The sequence below is a fragment of the Alligator sinensis genome, unplaced genomic scaffold, assembly GCF_000455745.1.
Source record: "Alligator sinensis unplaced genomic scaffold, ASM45574v1 scaffold913_1, whole genome shotgun sequence".
Classification (NCBI taxonomy): domain Eukaryota; kingdom Metazoa; phylum Chordata; order Crocodylia; family Alligatoridae; genus Alligator; species Alligator sinensis.
This window is the reverse complement of record NW_005842501.1, coordinates 969,555-977,026: the sequence shown is the minus strand read 5'-3', so window position 1 is coordinate 977,026 and position 7,472 is coordinate 969,555.

Genomic DNA, 7,472 nt, shown 5'->3' with positions numbered 1-7,472 from the left:
TGTGGGTGGTGGGGGTGGGGGGGGGGGGGGAGATTGAAGCTCTAGCTCTCTCCTTACCCCCTCTCCCTCCCCTGTCAAAAGATCTGGCACCTGCCTTTCCAGCACACTTCATATTGATCTTTCCTGTGCTGCAAAAGGTCTCTGTGTGTTTGTGAATCCTTTTGTATATCTGTCTGTCTTGTTCTCCTGTGAATATCTGTGTCTATCTTTTGATGTGAATGAAATTATTTTTGTGTCTTCTTTCTGGCTCTCACGATATTCTCTATCTGGTCTTGTGCTGTGAATGAAATTATTTGCGTGTTCCTGTGTCTCAATATATTATCTGTCTTGCTCTTCTGTAAATATCTGTCTTTCTTCTTCCACTGTGATTTTTTTTCTATATTTTGGGTCTCTGTGTATGTGCGTGTGTGTGTGCATGTGTGCGTGCAAACAATCTGTGCCTCCCTGCACAGTGATAGATAACACTGGCTGGGAAAATACAACTGTCTTTTTGCAAAGTTTCCAAAACAAGTTCCCAAAAAACTAATTCAAAGAAATTAATTGAATTGTAATACTACTAATAATTGAATTGAATAGCTAAGCTAAACTAAGCTAAATCCTAACCACACCTTTATAACATGAAAAAGCAGCAGCAGTTGCAGAGTTCCTCTCTCTCACAGCTGCTGACAGGAAACGAGCTGCAAAAGGCACAGAAGGGCTGGAAACAGGGGTTTTTCTGTTTTTTTTAGTCCCACCCCATAGACGCTGCCATTGGAAAGGTAGCCAGGGAGAAATCCTTCTCACTGACTACCTACAGACATCAGTCTTCCCCTCCCCCCCCACTCCCCTTCCCTCTTCTAATTGCCTCAAAATGGCTGTAGCAGCTCCAAAGCATCTGAAGCGGGTCCGAAGTGCTTCAGATGCCCCTGACCTGCTCCGGACATGATTGCTGGTATCACGCTTCAACCTGGAAGTGCTGCTTCAGACGCCAAAGCATCCGAAGCGGGTCCAGATCTGAAACGGGATCCGAAGGCTTGCAGAGCCCTAAGAAACGGGCTATCAAGTTACACTCTACTGCAAAGGGAAAAAAAGCAATTATTCCTACGCTAAATCTCCCTGGGTAGATTTTTTTATATGACCAAATCAGCCAACAAATTTTCCTGATCACATTTTTGGGGACAATTTTTCAGTTAGTTATATTTAGACAAAGAGATGATTGTACATGGCAGTGGAACACATCTTTTAAAGATATCCATTTGACAAACAAACAATATGAGATCACTACAAGGAAACATGATTGAATTTGACAACTCTAGCACACATGAGCCATATTTGCCTATGGCTGTCAAAGTGACATCAGCATTAGATTTTCTATAAAAAGTATCATTTCAAATAGACAGAGATGCTTCAGGGATTGAAATGTATTTATCAGTTTGTTGGTGCACTTCCAAGGAAGTAAATTTAGAGCCAAAGTAATAACTTGTTATTTTATGACATACGGTAACTGGAATTTCCATCTGTTCCGACTACAGTTAATTATAAGTATAGTGTAATTAAATCATCTCTAGGAAAAAAGGCTATATCCAGGCAGAGCATTTAAATATGCCCTCAACTCAAAGCATGAGACTACATCCTTTGCCATCAATAGAACAACCCAGAAGTCTAAAGTGAACCAAACACTTGCTGGTAAATGCTTTGTGGGATCAGAAGTCGTGTGTTATGGAAATGGGTATAAATCAAGGAAACAGAGTCAAATGTTCTTTCTTTTTTAGATCTTAACATTCTAATAGAAGTGTCAATCTGCATCCTACTCCAATCATTTGGGGCTGAACTCGATCTTCCAAGGTCCCTTCCAGCCCTAATATCTATGAAAAAATGTCTATGAAATCCATTAGGATGGACCCTTGCACTTGTAAGGGGCTCTATCTGATGAGAACCTGTGCAAGTGCAGGAGTATGTGCTAATGGTGTTAATTTTCTGATAAGAACTCAGGTTACCTTCGGTTGATACTTCACACCACAAATAGGCAGTTCATTTTAATCCTGAGGGAGCAATGTTGACTTAAAATGAAATGTACTTATATGCCCATCAAAAGCATAACAACAACCTGAGCTAAACATAAATAAGTTCTCACAAAATACCAAGTTATGCCCTAAGATAATAAAAGGAGAAAGGACAAGAGGGGAGGTTGTTTTGTTTTATACACAGGCCAAGCTAAGCGTAGGCAGACTTTTGGAACTGTTTGTTCTGAACTGCCTCTAGCATTTACCCAATAACAGCAACCGCACCATAATCATCTTATTTTCTACACTATTTGGCTAAAACTTTATTCAGTCATGGGCTAGCCTAGAGGTAGTTTCACAGCTGCTTGCAGACCTGGCCAAAGAGCTGCATGGTACTGTTAGAGGAAGGTTTTTGATGGCTTAACACTTAAGTCTACTAAAAGTCATTCATTCATTAAATAAACAAGACATTTTCTATTCACAGCTATGCTAATAGCTTGCTGGCTGAAATAAAAAATAATCTAGCACAGTTTTTTGCATTAAAGATTCTAATGAAAGGGCCTTACTTTAAAAAAAAATAATTCGGCACTTACACATATGTAGGGAGACTGCTCCAATGCACTGTAAATCCAGCGCTTCAGAGGAGACTCAAATAATCGAGTCTGCTGCAGCATGGAAATTAATGCACTCTAGCAGCCTCCAGCATTATGTGCATCAGTGTACCCGTGCTGAAAAATGGTGGTGGGGCACATTGAACTAAAGCTCATCAAACCATTTTTTGAGTGCAAGGACACTGATACACGTGACAGTAGGACGCTTTTAATTAGAGCGGCTCACTAATTTAAGTGCCCACTGCCCTGCCACATGTCTATAAACACTTATAATGTTCAAAGCAAAATTAAAATGGATCTGTTTATATAGCATACAACTCAACATATTGACTAGCCAACAAAGGATATGGAAGCTTGCCTCCCCAGATGGGTTAATTACCTTTTTATTTCAAAGGCTTTAGGGCAATTAGCTTTTCACTCTCCTTAGTCAGTTATATCGTAGCTCAATCCTGATTATCATTCAAGTTGCATCATGCAATAATACAGCTTATTAGAAGGGAAAAAACCCCAAATGTCATCTTGATTTCCTCAAAGCAGCTCAAATCCATAAAGAAGAAAGTTGGAGGAATATAAAGGACAGCTGTTCAAGTCCAATAACCCACTGATACTTAAGAATCACTGGAGCTTTTGAACAGCTGTTCATCAGGACATCCTAATTGCTGCTAGTTGTGTCCCATTTGACTTAAATAAAAGACAACTGCATGCAATCACGTATGCCATCCAAGACGTAAAATGGAATTAGAGGCAATAGTTCAACCAGGCGTGAGAATATGGAGATTTCCAAGATTTTCGTACAGTGGCTCCTGTCACCCCATATCACAGAGCTGGAGTAGAGAACCATGACTTTCTAAATCTCACAGTCCAGGCTGCTTTGATTTGCATAGGAAAACTAGCTAGTACTTAGCCATCTCAGGTTCAGGACAGATATCTTGGCACTCACATCCTTTGGCTATTAAGCCTATGCGAAGCGGCTAGTATTTGCTTTGGATTTGGCTTCAGCTTTGGCCGATTCGGGGGACAGTGATTCGATTTGGTGATTCAAATTACTCCTGAATTGGATTTGGCCGAATCAGCGAGGCCCATCCCCCCAGCAAGGCAATGGCTGCCCCACCTGCCCCGGCTCCCGGTACTTGGGAAAAAAAAGCCCTGGCTTACCGGGTGCGAGGTGATCCCTGCTGCCCTTTTCTCCATTTTTTTTTTCTTAAAGGGCCGGGAGCTGAGGTGGGCAGAGCAGCCATGGCAGGGCTGGGGAAGCGGGCAGGGGATGGGGCTGGTAGGGGTGCCCCCCATGGTCCCCTTGCCTGCCCCCTACTTACCAGCTCCAAGTCTGCCTGCAGCTCCCTGCTGCAGCCACCAGGGACTGCCTGAATCATCGAAGCTCTCTGAATCTTTGGAATCTATTCGGACCTTTTAATTGGTCCACTGATTCGATTTGGATTCAGAGGTTGGGCCACCGAACCAGGCCGAACCTCCTCCAAATTGAATCACCACCTGAAGCTTCACACAGCCCTACTGAGTATCTATGTCTTCTCCCTAAATCCCTATGCTTTTTTGTGTCCTTGCTGCTGTCACTTCTCTCCACCCTGTTTCTTCCCACTGCAGTCCCCTACCAACTAGAAATTGTGCCTGTGCTACAACCAGGGAAGGAGAGGCCAGGGAAAGGCAAAGGCACATACAAAGCCCTCTGGCTCTGCGGGCCAGATTCAATGGATCTGCATGCTGAATCTAACCCACAGGGTGTACATTACTGACGCCTGATGCAGACAAACTGGAGAGAGTCCAGAGAACAGAAACAAGAAACAGAGGATAAAAATGTGACCTTTTGACAAAACTTGGCCCCAGCGGAGTGGGGGAAAGGTCATGACACCCCCTGCTGGACATGACTCCTGTTCGCAATCCAGCTCCTCAGGATACCCTTCTTTTTTCCCCCCTTACCTATCACACCTTAATGTAATTTATAGGAATTCAGGAGGCTGCTCCAGGGTCCTGCCCCAGTCTATGTCAGCCTTGTCCCTTGGGCACTAAATTGTGGCCCTCCTGGCTCTATCAAATACAAGACAATGCCCCCAAAGTTACATTCTATATATGGAAAAAATGATATATTTATAATTTTCCAGGTAAAGAATCTAATTATTGGAGGTTTGCCTTGAATTTGTCCCCTTCCTACAGCATGGAAAATAATTCTGGAGGAGTCAGGTGGCCCCTTTGCCCTCTTAACCCCCAACTTCTTCACCCAGAAGCTCCTTTCCCCCCTCCCTGAGCATGTAGAAGTGACAGACCAATTTGAAAACAGTGACTTTGAAATAAATATGTAAGCAAATTACTATGGGTACCCATAGACTTAATTCATCCAGAATGGATGCATTTTACCTTGTCTGAAACTGCTGCAAGTTTAAGAACAGGTATTCCATGAACACACTTTTAAGTAGCACTTTTGTACTTATTTACATACAGGACAATTTTTAAATAAAATTTAGTCTCAGATCAAATCAGCCACATTGGTTCTGAATTATCTCATTTTAACAGATCTCAATCATTCAAGTTTATATTATGCTACCACTGGCAAGTATCCTACCTCCCAGACATCTTCCTGGGGCTTCAAATACTTCCAAATCTATGGCTGGCATCCTATATGCAAGGAGTTCAGATGCCCTTTAGTCTCACTTGCCCCTAGAAAAAAAGGCTGAAGGAGAAAGCTAGAGGGAAAGCCCAAGACCCTTGCCCTATTGCTATAAAATTGTGTAGCCAAAAAGCTTCCCATTGGGAGGCTCTAGCACACTCTTGCAGAAGGCCGGGGTGTGTGTGAGGGGGTGGTATTCTGCTCAGAGTGCAACAATGGATAGATCTCCAAACTATGCATGACATTAATTCAAAGCCAACAGATTCATGATTCACCATATTAGTTCATTGGGCTGGGTCTCAGCAGTCAACAGCATTTCAAGCTATGGTGACCCAGTAGCTCACCACTGCTCAGTATATACTCTAGATACCACAAAGGATCCACATGCTAATTAGCCCCCACCACTCATGACTGGAACTCAGTGTTTTTGTCTTGAATCCTAGGATGCTCTAAACATTTATATTCAGATGAGACACAGGGCAACCTGGTCTGGCTCCATCTCATGGAGGGTGGGGCCACACTAATCATATGCAACAGGCTGAGAGAACAAGCTGTTTTGGGCTCTGTTTGGTAATATTTGCCAGACATTTATGGCTGGTGAAGAAAATAATTGGAAATGGGAAAGAAAGGCACAACTCAACTGTGGAAGTGAAAAGAAAAGCAAAATGCATTCAAAGTACTGGGTCACATGACTTGAAAAAAAGTGTCAGCGGTTAAGTCTGTGCAAAGCTTCAGTCCCTGATTTGATTTGGTGGAGATTCGGCCTGACTTGATTCAGGGAGATTTGGACATAGAGACAGCTTTAAATGTTTTTTCTATATACCTCTAGGTAGCAGGGGTTCGTGAGTGTTGTGATGCTGGGGCGAATGGAGTATCCCACAAGAGCGCAGGGGGCACCCCAGCATGCTCAGCAGCAGACCCAGAAGTGGACCAGAAGTACTTCAGTCCACTTCTGGGTTTGCCGCGAAGCACATGGAGTGCCCCACTGCACTCCTGTAGGATGCTCCATGTGCCCTGGCATCATAGCGTTCATAAGCCGTGCTTGCTACCTCAAGGTATGTGGAAAAAAAAAGTTTTAAAGTTGTATCTATGTCCGAATCGCTGATTTTCTGCATCAGCATCGAATCTTCAGATTTGGATTTGGCCAAATCAAATCAGGAATAATGATCTGAATCAACAAATCAAATCACTGTCCCTGATTCAATTTGGCGGAATCCAAATTGAATAGGGCTCGCTTCGCACACCCCTATCAGCGGTAAGGGGCACTATCATATATCTTATTCAGATAGGCTTCACTAACCTGTCCCTGTGGTAGGTTCCCATCACTATGTTTGCCCGACGTAGGCCACGTGTTTTATAGTTGTGCTCACTGGTGGCTGCATTTAATCAACTTCAAAGTTGGTTTCCATTACTAAGTACATGTTGCGTTTCAAAGCAGTTTAATGATAGACAATGTAATTTAATGAGGTTCCATTATATGCAAGTGTAAGATGAGGAGCTGTTTTCCCCCCATGCTATTTGGGGGAGGGGGCATCTTATATTTGAGTAAATATGGTATATATTCAATAACTGAGGTAACAAAATACTGCTTAGAAAACTTAACAGAAAAAAATCCATCACTGCCTGGAGGTCCTTAAAGGACATCATCATTCATGTCCTTTAAGGGCAGTTATTTAATCTAATGATAAAAGAACCTCTAAAATTTCCTCCTCCAGCTCTAAAATTTGTTTAGTTATAATACATATTAACTATAATATAATGAATAGTTGTAGAAGTCCAGAACGTATCTATATCCTCACTAACATTCAGAATCTCAGTGTACAAATTAAAATAGAATTGACTGAACTGTTGGCCAAGTTATCTGTCATATACATTTCCCCAGAGTCTCTTCTAACTGATATTTTATTATGGTTAGATTTATTCTTTAGTCTATACATTGTAATCTTCCTACCTGCTCCCCCATTTCCCAATAATTTTGGTCTATATAAAGCATACTCCACCTTCTGGGACAGTAATTTATTTATGCTGGTAAGAATATATAGTTTATCAGGGAAAGGATTTGTAACATAATTCTTATCTAAGGACTTTATATTTCTTATTAAAAGTTTCTATTTTTGTATCCCATTTTTTCTTTTTTGCAGAGGCATTGATATTATGCACTCTTTTAGGAAGACTATTTTCTCATATCGAAGCAGAGGAAACAGCGTCATAAAATTTTCTAACTCCTCTAGAATGAATACTTCAGTTTTATAATCATTC